Consider the following 15,483-nt stretch of genomic DNA (forward strand, 5'->3'; position numbering starts at 1 on the left):
CCTTTCATATCTTTCCCTATCTCAGGTACCTTGCACGTTGGCTCCTCAAACCCATCACGATGGTCTTGCCTCTAGCACCATTCTCCTTTGTATGCACTTTGTCCAATCCAGCTGTTTTTGGACATCTTTATTTTCTTTTGTATTGTTTCTGCCTTCTCCATAAGCACATCTGGGACTATGACATTAGGATCCGAGTGAGGCAGATGGTTCTCCTGTCTTTGGTGGAGAAAACTGTTACAACAAGTTTTTCATTTTTTCTCATGTCTCTTCTGTTTGTGCCCTTTTCCATTTCCATCCTTGAATGCCCTTGGCATGACTTTGCTTAGATAGAGATACCTCTTGGCCAGCTTTCTTAAACCTGTTGTTACCCTCCTTGGCTTCCCTCTGCTTTATGAGATGATATTGTTTATAATCGTTCATCATTCTTCTTCGGAAGATTTTACAAATGCATTTATGTTCTAACCCAGTGTTGTCTTTGGCAGCCATCTTTCTACACTTGCCAAGTAAGTCAGATGTTTGCTGACTAAGGTACTTTATGGGCTTTTTGGGTCTCCTTGCTTGTAGCAATTAATTTACATTGGCTAAACTTATAGATAAAGTGATTATAGTTAGTGTTGATGTAATTTCTATTGTATAATTATCATTTTTGATTCTCAATTACTTGTCTGAAGAGTTCAACATTAAATTGTTTAAATTGTTTAAATTATACATTTTATCTTTTTTCATGATTAAAATGGCAACAGTTTTATATACCCAATTTCAACTGAGCCTTAGCCTTTTCATCTCCGAAAAAAGGATAATAATTCCTTCACTTTTCATCTCATGGTGCTTTGCAAACCTTAATGTGCTATAGAAATATGAGCTGTTATGGCTTCAATATTTTAAAGATTTGTGATTTTGTCAGTGGGAATAATTATTCCACCAACATAGATCATAACCTGTGCTTGCAACCTAGTGAATGGTCTTTGAGAGTTGCTATGGCCAAAAAAATATCATCACTGTGTGTCCCTGTAAAGTTCAAAATCTTTTATCAGCAACTTGGATAAAATCATAAATAGCATGTTCATCAAATTAGCAAATGACATGAAACTAACACATGGGATGAAAGATTCAGGATGTAAAATAAATTCAGCAAGCCAAGAGTGGTGGAACATTCCTTTAATCTCTTCTACTGGGGGAAGTATGGAGCTGGTGGATTGCTTGAGTTTGGGAGTTCTGAGCTGCTGTAGGGCTAAAGCTGATGAGGTGTCATCACCATGTCTGGCACCAATAGGGTGAGGCCCTGTCAGGATGACGCAAGAGGGGTGAGCTGATGGGCTCAGAAATGGAGTAGGTCAAACCTTCCTGGCCAGCAGTGGGAACAGGTCAGTGAGAGGCTGCCATACTTTAAGCTTGGAGGAGGTAGGAAGACCCAGTCTTAAGAAAAAAAAATAATTCAACAGATTAGAAAAAAAATAGGTCAAACTTTAGGATGTCAGGGAAAGTGCTTTGGAATTAGAAATCAGAAGCCCCCGAGTTTGTATCCTGTGTCTGCTAATTTTTAACTGTGTGACCTTGAGTAAGTGATTTAATATCTGAGATTCCTCTCACACAAAATGAGAGGTCCAAACTGGATGGCCATCTCTTCTCTCTTCAAACCTCAAGTATTTCTCCCTCCCTCTTATTAGCAGAAGACCTCCTTGCTCTCACCTGTACTAAACCTCCACACCCACTGGCATCGTGTCCCCTTCTACCTTCCTGGCCTCTTCCTGTCTTTTCAGGCTTCTTACGTTACTCTGTTCCATACACTCTATGATCTATTGACACTGGCTTCCTTTATGTTCCTTGAATATGGAACTCCATCTACCTTCTCTGTCCCTTTGAACTAACTGCCCCTGAGGCTTGGAATGCTCTGCCCCTTACATGTTCCTGGCTTCTTTAAGTACCCAGGTCAGACCCCACCTTCTGTAAGAGGCCTTTCACATGCACCTCTTGTATGTTCCTGGAGATTTACATCTCTCCCCCATTAGAATGTGAGCTCTTTGATAGCTTTATTGTTCTCTCTATGAAAACATAAGGGATATGGCAGTGTGTGAGACCTCTTGTGAATGTCTAGGCCTTTCTTCCCACTGAGTTTCAGCTTACAGACTGGCAACAGATAAGACTGAGCTGGTTTCAGGTACTGAGGTAGAACATAGAGAAGGTAACAGCAGGATTCTGTCTTGGAAACATTCTGCTGCTTAACCACACAAGAATTGTTTTTGGCAGCCAGATTTACACATCAAGCACGGGGAAGGTGGATTCAAACATGGTCTGCATTGCTAAGCAAGCTGACTGAAGCATTCTGAAATAACAGGATCTTCATTAATTGTAAGATTATCTTAATGGTCCAATTACACCTCTGATTGATCTGTACTTTTTTTAAACTAGGAAAAATCTGTCCATTCATTTAATGTTACTTCTCCCTCCTCCCCCCATAGTTATATTTAATTTAAAACTGTGGTAATGGAAGAGGAAGGAACAGCCTCCTACTAAAGCATGAAAGTGCTGAAGACCACACATTATTATATTTAGGTCAGAGTTGACATCAGAATATTCTTTTGATCCACTTCCACATTTTAAATACCATGTTAAATACATTTTCACCCTCCTACACAGGGGGAAAAATCCATTACATCTGATGGAACATTACTCTGAGCATAGAGTCAGAAAATATATTTTGGATAAAGCATCTGTTGATCAGATCTCTAAGGAAACATGGATTTACTGAGTTAGAGCTTGAGAAAGTCATTCTTTGTGCTTCTGAATAATTGTGTAACATGCAGGTCCCTGCTCATGTTCACCCTTTCCCATAAATGCCATGGCAACAAATACTGCCTATGTGTGTATACACTGCATGTGATCTCTAGCAATGTCTGCTTTTCCCATTTAGGACATTTGTGGAAGGATGTGTGTATGTGTGTGTGTGTATTTGATGTACAGTGAGGTCAAGATTTAAGGGGTAATGGGGGCATCCTTTTGCTATTTTTTATTACTATGCTACTTAATTAAATTTTTTAAAATTTATTTATTTATTTTTAGTTTTCAACATTCACTTCCATAAGCTTTTGAGCATTAAATTTTCTCCCCCTCCCTCCTCTCTTCCCTCCCCAAGATGGCTTGCAATCTGACACAGGCTCTACATAAACATTCCTATTAAACATGTGAACATATTCATGTTAGTCATGTTGTAAAGAAGAATTAGAACCAATAGGAGGAACCATAAGAAAGAAGAAACAAAACAAAACAGCAGGGGAAAAAAAGAGCAAATAGTATGCTTTGATCTCCATTCAGACCCCATGGGTCTTTCTCTGGATGTAGATAGCATTTACCATCATGAGACTTTTGGAGTTGTCTTAGATCCTTGCTCCGCTGAGAAGAGCTAAGTCTATCAAAGCTAGTGATCACACAATGTGGCTGTTGCTGTGTAAAACGTTCTCCTGGTTCTGTTTCACTTCAGTTAGCATCAGTTTATACCCGTCTTTCCAGGTTTTCCTGAAGTCTGCTTACTCATCATTTCTTATAGCACAATAATATTCCATTACATTCATATACCACAACTTGTTCAGCCATTCCCCAGTTGATGGGCATTTCCTCAATTTCCAATTCTTTGCCACCACAGAAAGAGCTGCTATAAGGTATTTTTCTATATGTGTATCCTTTTCCCATTTTTATGATCTCTTGGGGATACAGCCCTAGAAGTGGTATTGCTGGGTCAAAGGGTATACAAATTTTTGTAGCCCTTTGAGCATAGTTCCAAATTGCTCTCCAGAATGGTGGGATCAGTTCACAACTCCACCAATAATGCATTAGTGTTTCAATTTTCCCACATTTTCTCCAACATTTATCATTTTCCTGTTTTGTCCTGTTAGCCAATCTGATAGCTGTGATGTGGTACCTCAGAGTTGTTTGGATTTGCATTTCTCTAATCAACAGTGATTTAGAGCATTTTTTCATATGACTATAGATAGCTTTAATTTCTTCTTCTGAAAAATGCCTATTCATATCCTTTGACCATTTATCAATTGGGGAATGACTTATATTCTTAAAATTTTGATTTAGTTCTCTCTATATTTTAGAAATTAGGCTTTTATCAAAGACACTGGTTGTAAAACTTCTTTCTCAGTTTTCTGCTTCCGTCCTAATCTTGGTTGCATTGGCTTTGTTTGTGCAAAACCTTTTTAATTTAATGTAATCAAAATTATCCGTTTTGCATTTCATAATGTTCTCTATCTCTTGTTTGGTCATAAATTCTTCCTTTCTCCAAGAATCTGACAGGTAAACTATTCCTTGCTCTCCTAGTTTGCTTATAGTATCAGCCTTTATATATCTAAATTATGTACCCATTTTGACTTTATTTTGGTATATGGTGTAAGATTTTTGGCTATGCCTAGTTTCTGCCATACTATTTTCCAGTTTTTCCAGCAGTTTTTGTCAAATAGTGAATTATTATCCCAGAAGCTTGGGTATTTGGGTTTATTAAACAGTAGATTACTGTAGTCATTGACTACTATGTCTTGCATACCTATTCCACTGATCCACTACTCTATTTCTTAGCCAGCACCAAGAAGTTTTGATGATTGCTGCTGTACAATACAATTTAAGATCTGGTATGGCTAGGCCACCTTCCCTAACATTTCTTTTGATTAGTTCCTTTGATATTCTGGACCTTTTGTTCTTCCAGATGAATCTTGTTATTATTTTTTCTAGCTCTATATGATAATTTTTTTGGTAGTTTGATAAGTGTGGCACTGAATAAGTACATTAGCTTAGGTAGGATTGTCATTTTTATTATATTAGCTTGGCCTACCCATGAGCAATTGATGTCTTTTCAATTATTTCGACCTGACTTTATTTGTGTGAAAAGTGGTTTGTAGTTGTGTACATCTAGTTCCTGGGTTTGTTTCAGCAGGTAGACTCCTAAATATTTTATAATGTCTACAGTAACTTTAAATACAATTTCTCTTTCTATCTTTTGCTGTAGAAATGCTGATGATTTATGTGGATTTATTTTACCATCCTTCAACTTTGCTAAAGTTGTTTATTATTTCAAGTAGGTTTTTACTTGATGCTCCAGGATTCTCTAAGTACATCAATTTAATTAAGTTTTGAACTGTCTTCTGGTGGACTGGTAAAATCAAACACAGATAGATTCTTGTAAGTTATAGTTTGGAGGAGATGGTGACCTACAAAGTGCCTAGGGCCATAGGTGACTTTCTGGGGACCCACAAGTGAATTCAAACTCTATCCTCCACTGACAACCCCATGTTTTCTTGGTTTTGTTTCTATCTTATATTATAAAAAAAGGTGATATTGTTGTGTAGAGAGAGTTTGCTTTGAAGTTGGGAAAGCCTGGCTTCAAGTCCTACCTGTGTGACCCTGGGTAAGTCACTGAACCTCTCATTGAACTTGGAAACTACTCTATGATAAGTTGCAGAGAAGGTGTTGACCTGCCTTAGTAGAGGGGGTTTTCTCACCCTGCATTTCCCTACATCGATAAAACCTCAGGTCCAGTACACATTCTTATTTTAAAATAAGATTCACAGATTCTTAGTTCAAAAGCTGAGCCTTACTAGGACACTCAAAATCCTGCCTGCCTTGGCTTAAGACTGCAGGAGGAGATACCACAAGTTTGCCATCTGAAGGTCTTCACAACTTGGCCATTATCTTGGGTTGGAAGCCTTGTAAGTTACTCCACCCATTCGTTGGTCCAGTCAAACTGGCTTTACTGATGGTCCTCACATTTGAAGTGTCCCACTACCATGCCTGTGTCCCACTTACCCATAATACTCTACCTCCTCCTTTCTGCCTCTTGGATTCCCTGGAATCTTTGGAATCCAAGATACAGCTCAAACATCCCCTTTTGTAGGAGGCCTTTGCTTGGCCCCATCCTCAAAGATTACCTTATGTCTGTTTTGCATATAACCCATATGTATGACATGTGGCTCTCCCATTTAGAATGTAAGCCTCTGGAAGGCTTTCAAAGGGCTTGAGACTGCTTTCACTTTTGTGCACGGTCACTGGTGCTTTGTAGTCATGACCAACACTTGTTGATTGATTATAACGTTACACAATTACAGCTGGAAGGCATTTCTGCGACCTCTAGTCTGACCCCTTCAGATGAAGAAACAGATGAAGAAACTGAGATATGGGGCTGAAGACACTTGCCCAAGATCACACAGGAAATAGATTCTGAGTCAGGATTTGAACTCAGGAGCTCAGGCTCCAGACCTTTGATGGTACCTCAAGCCGGGCACACATTTTCTTTTATGAGTTTGGTTCGCAGTGAATTCTTCTCTGACCTTTATGCTGGCCTTTTCACTGTATCTATACCAGGCAACATCGTTGGAATCCTCCCTGACTCTGTTGTATAGGCGCTCTCCATTTGGGGTGACCAAGCTAGCTGCATTAACAATAATCCATCTACTTCACTGGAAACAAGAAACCAGCTGCCATATTCCCCCCACTCCTGGCTCTTTTGAACTTGGCCAAATTTCCTCATATTTTAGAATGCCTGCTTGGCTCCTCTGCCTCCACAGTCATGTGAATCCCCTTGCTGCAGGGGGCTAACAGCAAGGCTTACACTGGGGCTGAGCTCACCTCCCAAAGATTCCTTCTGTAGAGTGTCTAGCTGCTCCTGCCTGGGGCTTTGGCAAAGAGCCTATTCTCACACTCGGGCTTGTGGTATCTCATTGACATTTTCAGCTGCTCTGCCTCAGGCTTGGGGTAGCAGTGAGGATATTGCAAAGAATGCTGAGGGTTAACGGCCAGGTGTGAGAACAAGACAAGACAGTTTCCTGGTTTACCAGAAATGAATCCATGTAAGTTCAGCCCTCCAGGTGGGGTCTGAGAGTAAGTCACAAAGAAAAGGGGAGAATTCAGGAATCCTCAGACTTGGAGAGATGGTGATCTAGTCACATTTTCTTAGGTAAAGGGTATATGGGGGCTTGGCTAATGAATCTCAGGACTGCAATTATGTGCACAATTATAGTCTACACCCTACCCTGTGAAATTCAAATTTTGAATCCATTGAGTTTACCTGACATGGGTGAAAATGCCTTTGCTTGCTGGTAGCATTCAGAGCTAAAAACAAAACAAACCAAGCCAACAACAATAGATCATGGGTCTCCAGTCTCTAGCCAGGAAGATTATGCTACCAATCAATCAACAGCAGGCATTTAATAAACACCTACTATGTGCCAGGCCATGCACCGAGGCCATCTCCAGTCGTCCTGATCTACATCTGGCCACTGGACCCAGATGGCTCTGGAGGAGACAGTGAGGCTGGTGACTTTGCACAGCCCTGCCTCACTTAAATCCAATTCACTTGCAGGTCATGACATCACCTTTTGACATCATGGTCCTCCTAGAGAACAAAGGACCAACACCAATAACAACTATGTGCTTGGGGGTGTAAAGATGAGAAATGAACCAGTCCCTGTTCTCAAGAAACTTAGGTGGAAGGAGTCAGTGTTCTGGGGGAGGGGCTGGTCCTAATTCATTGACATCAATGGGGCTACCATTTAGATAGGATGGATGGATAGACAGAAAAACAGCAGAAGTATAGGCAGATGATGGGCAGATGATGGGTAGGTAGATAGATAGATTGGCACTCATTAAGTGCTTACTCTGTGCCAGGTCCTGTGCACTGGGAGGGGGGAAGACGACAATAGAGGAAAGGGGGAATGTAGAGGAGTAAGGTGAACAGGGAGGTAGAGGCCTGGCTTCTTGAAAGAAAAGACAAAAAAGCTCACCTATCACAGCCAGGGAGAGCCAAAGATGGGCTGTTACCCCAAAATGGTGACCTGTTGTTTTAGCTCAGCTTCTTGGGGAGCAAGGGAGTAAAAGCTGGGTCAGGGTGGAGCCTCATTTCCCTCACACTATGGAAAGAGTGTGAGATTTGGAGTCAGATGATCTGGATTCAAATTCTGGCTCTTCCACCATACCCTATATAATCTTCAGTCAGTAATTCAACCTCTATAAGCGTCAGTTTCCTCATCTGTAAGATAGAGGATTTGGACTAGATGGCCTCAGGCCTTTTCCAGCTCTCAATCTATGACCATATGATTCCTTATTAACTGCGTCAGTGGAAAAGTCACCTCTCTGAACTTCTAATCTATAAAATGTGGCTCACCTATAATGGTGCCTCTCATTTCTCCCTTACAGAGTCCTTGCTTAGATCAAATGAGATCCTGCTTGCCTAGTGCTGGGTGACCCTATGTCAGTGTCAGCAATTATTACTACCAAGAAGAGACTGTTTCAAAGAGAGATAGAATTGCCAAGTTTACAGAAGCCACTTGGTCATAGGATCATAAATTTAAAACTAGAAAAGACCAGCAAGTCCAACTCCCTCATTTGACATATGGGGAAACTGAGGCATAGGAAGGTTAAATGGTAATCTAAGGGTCACACAGCTAGCAAATGCCTGAGGCAGGCATCTGAACCTAAGTCTTCTTGACTCTAACTGCAATGTCCTACCCATTATGACATCTTCCAGTGATAGGGGGCTCCTTTCCACCTCTCAAGGCATCCCAAGTGACTTTGAGGCCACCATGATTGTTCTGCATTTCCACTTGAATTTCCACCAAGCTCTTACCACTGTTCACCCAAACTGCTACAATTGCCTTCTACTTGTTCTGTTCCCTGTCTTCTCTCCAACCCACCCTCTGTACAGATGCCAGACTGACATTGCTAACGCACGGGTCTGACCTTGTCACACTCTGCTCAGGAAGCTTGAATGACTCCTTATTTCCTCTAGCATAAAATGCATTCTTTTCTTTGGCACTAAATACTCTTCCCAGGGTGATTCCAACCTGTCATTTTAGGCTGACTTCATGTTACTTCCTTTCCCATCCTCTATATTGTAGCCTAAACAGATTTCCAAGCTCTTTTTCAATCCAAATCATCCAACCCCCTGTCTCCACACCTTTGATCAGTCTGTCTCTTGTCCTCCTGGTCTAGACCTCTTGGAAGCCCCAGCTTTATTCATCACACAGCTCGAGTGGTCATCCACTCACAGGGTGTTTCCTGATGCTGCCTTCCTCCAGTTAGCAGAATTGTGAATATTTATCTCTCTGGCATTTAGAGCTGGAAGGGGACCTTTGAGGTCATCGGGTCCAACCCTTTCATTTTACAGATGAAGAAACTCTGGCCCAGAGAGATTAAGTGACTTGCCCATGGTCACATAGCAAGTAAGTGTATGAGGCTAGATTTAAGATGGTTTTCCTTACTTTATGTCCAGCAATCAATCCACTATACCAAACTCTTTCTATACAATAAGTACTCAATTAATGTCTGTTGATTGATTGATGATTCAGCTCTTACTTGCCACCACTGAAGTTACTTGGGGAGCAGCTTCCATTAATTACTATAGGTCTGTTCTTTCCCAACGCTTTCTAAACCTCATGGGGATTTTTCACTATTAGAAATGTTCTATGAGCAGAAATCATTAGACCTTAACTATGAACCAAGCTGAAGATGATGGCTTTCTTGTTATCTGAAGTAATAACTATACTGTCTCATCTTGAGAGCCCACTTGTACAGAAGAGGAAGCACTTGGCTTTATTGTCCTGCCTGGGAGAATGGCCTCGTGTGTAGGCAGGGTGACAGCAGCAGCTAGACAATGATACTCCACTAGGGAGTTTTCGTGTAGCCTGGCATTCTGCTTTTATTAGCTGGGGTCCGCCCCGGCAGCATTAGCAGGCCCTTTTTATTGGCAGGTAAACAGTGGCACAGCAGGGCTTACTGATTTTCTTAATATTTACTTAAGAACTGGTAGAAACCAGATTGCTGGGAGAAACCATAATTCACAATGGGACTTTCTCAGAATCACCATTTGCAAAGGACCTTCTCAGGGGTCACCTCATTCAACCTCAGCATGAACTAGACTCTGTCTTGGTTCTTCACCAGCTAGAGTACTGGATTCTATTCTATTCAATTCGATTTAAAGTGGTAAACTTTTATTAAGTGCCTACTGTGTACAAAGCACTGTCTAGGTATTTGAACTACAAGCAGAAACAAAATGGTCCCTGAACTCAAAGAGCTTGCATTCTAATGGAGGGGTTGCAGCAGGCCTGTAGATCAATCCACCAACAAGCAAATTTCAAGGACCTACAAATGGCTAGGCAAAGTGCTAGGCACTGGGAATACGCATAAAAAGAATGAAACAATCTGGACTCTCGAAGAACCTACATGAATAATAACTAGCAGTTTACAACACACTTGGCAAATATTACCTTATTTGGTCCTCACCATGACCCTGGGAATGGGTTAGTCTCCCATTTTGCAGATTAGGAAATTGAGGCAAACAGGTTAAGTGACTTGCCTGGAGTCATACAGCTAGTCTGAGGCTGAATTTGAATGGCTCTTCCTGACTCCAGGTAAAGAACTCTCTTTCTATACTATGCTACCTATCTGGCTATCTGACAAAATAATCAGATACCAGAAAACTTGAGCATGATTATCTGGGCAAGGAATGATTTTGGGGAAGACTTCATGGATGAGGCATTATCAGAGAGGAGCCTTGAGTGATGATAATGATTCTGAGAAGGGTGATCCAAAAGGATTGCATTGTTCCAGGCATGGAAGACCATCTGTGCGAATGCATGAAGGCAGATGATAGAATGTGTGCTATGGGGGATCCCTAAATGGCCGCCTTGGCTGAAACATAGTGTGCCTGAAGGGGCTTACTATGAGATGAGGGCAGACAGAGAAGCTGGAGCCTAACTGAAGCTCTAGAGTTCTGGGTAGATTCCTTTGCTCCTCTCTTCTGGCCCCAAATGATCTGACTGTAGCTACCTTAGGAGCTGGGTAGTGCAGTGGATGGAGCACTGGGCTTAGAATCAGGAGTTCAAATCCAGATTTAGACACTAACTGGATTTATGACCCTGGTCAAGTCACTTAACCTAGTTCACCTCAGTTTCTTCATCTGTCAAATGAGTTGGAGAGGGAAATGGCAAACCACTCTAGAATCTTTGCCAAGAAAACCCCAGATGGAGTCATCAAGAGTTGGACCTAACTGAAACCATTGAACAACGCATTACCACCCCTGGGAAGTGAGGTGACAGGACCGTTCAGTCCCTCTGGCACCAAAGCACACTTGTGGCTTACCTTCACACTCTGGACCTATGGGCTGGTGGGCCAGACTGAAACAACTGCTGAGAAATCTTGAACTTCTTGCACCGATCATTGGATTTTGCTTGTTCCTGGTGTTCCATGTTCTGTCGCTACTTGACCACTGTTGAAAGCCTGACTTTGCTGATTTGCTTCCTTTGTGACCTTAGATGTCAGTTCCTTTCCTGAGCCTAAGTTTCTGCATCTATAAAATGGGAACATTAGATTAGATGACCTCTAAAGCCCCTTCCCACTCTAGATCTTCAGGATGATCCTATTTTGTATTTAAGTTCATTGACTTGAGGTCAGAAGACCTGGGTTCAAATCCTACTTCTGAGGCCAACCACTGGGCAGATTACTTCACCTATGGGGGCCTCAGTTTCCTTATCTGTAAAAGGATATTGGACTCAATGGCCTCTGAGGTCTCTTCTGGATCCAAATCTATGATTTTCTGATCTGTATACCTGTTTTCTCCTAGTTTGGTATAAATACTTAAGAGCAGAAATTGGTCTCTTTTAGTCTTTATTTACCCAGCTCCAAGCATAATATCTTGGACATAGTAGGTACATAATGAATACTTATTGACTTTGAAGAAGACATCTGAGGAAGTAGGGATCTACTAGTGTGGAACATTGTATGTACTGTCACCAATTTTCCAATGTATTGATTGGTTTTCCTGATTAAAAAAATCTTCCTTTCTCTCTCTCTCCTCTCTCTCTCTCTTTTTTTTTTTGGTGAGGCAATGGGGATTAAGTGACTAGCCCAGAGTGAGTGTTATATGTCTGAGGCTGGATTTGAACTCAGGTCCTCCTGACTCCAGGGCCAGTGCTCTATCCACTATGCCACATAGCTGCCTGGCTTTCTCTTTAAAAAGAATTTGTTACAAGGGATGGCTCTTTGGGAAGGGGAGGGGAAGGAATATAGCAGGAAATTTAGCTGCAAAAATAAAAATATATCAAAATTGATTTCAAACGATTAAAAAGATGAGAAAATAAACTTATAGGTCACTAAGAAAAATACTCTGCTAAATTGAATTGGATTGAATTGAACCAGCCAAAATCCAGACACTATCTCTGTCCCAGGATGAAGTTTAGCATTTGGACTGTCTTTTTCTTGATGATGTCTCTCAGTCCTTGGCCCCAGGCAACTCTCTGATTTTGTTGAGAACGTTTCTTTTACATCTTATTAAATTCCTGATTATCTGCCTATAGGCCCCCACTGCAGCGAGGGGCTGCACCTAGCAAAACTTCAAGGCGGCTTCCCAGAATTCCCACTCTGCTCCCTGATTGTCATGGAGGTGAACTTACCACCAAGATCCAAAGAACAAGAAGAAAGGCATCGGGGCCATGGACCTCCCCTCGCTTCCATATTCCTGCCTTCTTATGCATACCTGCCTGCAGCCTCAGCTCTTATCCTTACTTAGCATTCTGGACTGAGCAAAGGGCTCATCTCTACATACTTAACAAGAAACCCTCTCTTGCCCTTATTCAAAGAGGTAGCTGCTCTCTGTCAGTGACTGTGGATGTGAGATATGAGATAAAAATATTGCAAGGGACCTTAGAGGTGAGAGTCCACCCCTCTACTGAAGACAAGAAAATCCCTCTGACAACACTCCCAACAAGTCCTCACCCACAACTATCCAACTGTCTCTAGAAACTGTGGGCCACCCCTTTGCACGGCAGACTGGTTGATTTTCAGCAAACTCTGCTTGTTATAAAAAAGCAATGAGCTAAAACTGACCTCCTTGTGACCTTTCAGATTTCAAGCTGGAAGAGACCTCGGAGGTCAACCGGTCCTGGCCCCTCATTAATGATGAGAAGGAAACTGAGGCCGGGTAGTCTGAATGACTTGCCCAAATGCACAGGTACTAACCACCAGAAATGGAATCTGAAGCCAGTTCTTCTGACTCGCAGGCCGGTGCTCTTTCCATCATACCGATCTGACTCCCAGTGAACTCGTGATCCTTGTTCTACCATCTGGAATCACACAGATCTATTTAATGCTTCTTCCAACCGGTCCTCCAATGACATGGCTTCCTTTTACCATCCTGGTCACCAGCATTGTGGACTCCAGCTGTATTAAATATAGTTTTAAGACAGCCTCCTTCCTTCTTCTCATTCTCATTTCCTCTTTCTAACCTTTCTTCTGCCCCTGCCCCCACCTTCTTCCACATCCACTGGGCAGCAGGGACCACAGGATCCTCCTCTAATATCATCCTACATAGAGACAGCAGGGTGATGTGGAAAGAGCTCTGGTCTTGGAGTTGGAAAGACCTTGGTTCAAATCTGACCTCAGACCCTTAGTAGCAGGTGTGTGACCCCGGAACATCTCTAGATGAGAGATTCTGCGTCTATAAAATGGGGATAATAATAGCAACAACTTTCCAGGGATGTTCTGAGTATCACAGGAGGTGATATATGTAAGAAGCTTGGCAAACTATAAAGGACTAGATTAAATCCTTTCAATCTATATTAAATCCTTTATATAAATCAATCAAATATTCATTAAGTGCCTACTGTGTGTCAGGTACTGGAATACACAGAGAAAAGTGACACAGTCTCTTCCCTCAAGGAGCTTACGTTCTGCTGGGCCAGAGATGCAACATGTTCACGTGTAGGTAAATGCAGAATATATTAAAGATAAACGCAAAGTGATGAGGGGTGGAGCTAACAGTTGGGGCAATCAGGAATGGCCTCTACTGATGGGGAGGAGGAGGAGGATGGCAAAAGCTCCCAGTGACATGGAGCTTTAAGGCTTGCAAAGCACTTTACAAATATCTCATCTGATCTGCACAATAACCCTGGAAGATGAATGCTATCATGAGCCCATTTTATAGTTGAAACTGAGTCAGAGAGAGATTGTGACTTACCCCTAGGTCCCACAGCTAGTAGGTGTGTGAGATGGATTTGAACTCAGGTCTTCCTGAGTGCAGGTCAGTGCATTTAGAAGGCGTTGGTGTTGAATTGAACTTTGAAGGGACCCGGGGTGGAGGTGAAGAGAAGGAGCACCCTGGCTCTGACAGACTGTGCAAAGGCATGCGGCAGGCGAAGGACACGCTGGGTGTGTGTCTGCCACCGATGCTGGGACCAGCGAGCAAGAAGCCTTTGGGGCAGTGTGCTGAATCTGTAGGCACTTTTGGCCATCACAGACATTCTCAATCAATGATACCAAGAGTACAGCTGCTACTGGGGGTAAGGCCTGTAACTCTTTAGAACATTAAAAAGCAATTTTTCTATTGGGAAAGGTTGGGAACCACTGGCCTAGTACAGTAGGTGAAAAGAAATGAGAGAAAGAAACTGGAGAAAGAAGATAATGGAGGAAAAGAGCAGCCAGGCTGTCTTCACCACTGTGAACGTGGGCAAGCAGAGCAGCGGACTCTACCTCTTGGACCGCAAAAGGCTGCCCCTGTGTTTCCTCCCCTAGTCCTTGCTATTCTGCTCCTGTTTTGAGAGTCATAACTAACCAGGAGCAATGGGATCTTGGCCCAGGGCGCCTACCCCTACACTCCCCCCTCATCTCGTAGTCATCCGTCAGCCTGCATTTCCATGCAAGGCTGCCATTCCTGGGCCCCCACCCTCAGAGTGCATTGTTGAGGCATCCCTCTCCCAGGACCCCCTTCACCTCCCAGAAACTGTCCAGGTGAGGCCTGGATCTTCCCCTCTCAGAGACTGAGTATCCCTCAGTTTCAGACTATGCTTGACATCATGACATCTTACCTTCTATACTCCCGCCTTCAAAACTTTTTGTTCTAGAAGAAAGAATTCCTACTTGTAGTTCTGTTGGCCAGCAACGTTCCATCTGGAAGCTCAGGAATGCCTCTGTGGAAGGGAATCATTTGGACTGGGTGGTGGTGGAAGCTGCTGGTGTTTGTCCTTTGTTTTCAGAGGGTCAGTGACATCCCAAGTAATGTCTTGACTCATGAGTGAATTAGACTTAAGCGAGGCAGAGTTGCACAAAATCGTGAGCCTCACTCTCACTTCCAGAGGTACTGAAGTCCCGGGGCAAGACAAAAGTCAAGATGACTGATGATGGCCAAGGATACAGTGGTTGACTTTGGTGTCTTCAGTGTCTGACCAAGCCCTAAACCACTGTATCCAAAGACATCTCCAGTTGTCCCAATCTATATCTTGCCATTGGACCAAGATGGCTCCAGAGAAGAAAGTGAGGCTTGTGACTTTGCATAGCCCAGCCTCACTTAAATCTAATTTGCATATCATGGCATCACCCTCCTGATGTCACAGTCCTCTTCTAGAATGAAGGAAAACAATGCCAATGCCAACAAACTCTAAGAGCTTTACAGCACCTGCTTCAGTCTCCTTCATGACCGTTGGAACAAATTGCTCTTATCTGCCC

The 15,483-nt window shown here is 42.5% G+C and overlaps 1 long non-coding RNA gene across 1 annotated transcript; it reads right to left on the reverse strand.

Moving 5' to 3' along the window:
- Positions 1 to 1,143: 1,143 nt before the first annotated feature.
- LOC110212983 (uncharacterized) lies at positions 1,144 to 15,224 on the reverse strand. The gene is made up of 3 exons (XR_002325833.2): positions 14,847 to 15,224; positions 11,128 to 11,335; positions 1,144 to 1,416 (listed from the first exon to the last, which is right to left on the reverse strand). It is a non-coding gene; the product is annotated as an uncharacterized LOC110212983 (long non-coding RNA).
- Between the last annotated feature and the right edge of the window lie 259 nt (positions 15,225 to 15,483).

The sequence above is a fragment of the Phascolarctos cinereus genome, unplaced genomic scaffold (genome assembly GCF_003287225.1).
Source record: "Phascolarctos cinereus isolate Bilbo 61053 unplaced genomic scaffold, phaCin_HiC Scaffold_5;HRSCAF=322, whole genome shotgun sequence".
In the NCBI taxonomy this organism is placed as follows: domain Eukaryota; kingdom Metazoa; phylum Chordata; class Mammalia; order Diprotodontia; family Phascolarctidae; genus Phascolarctos; species Phascolarctos cinereus.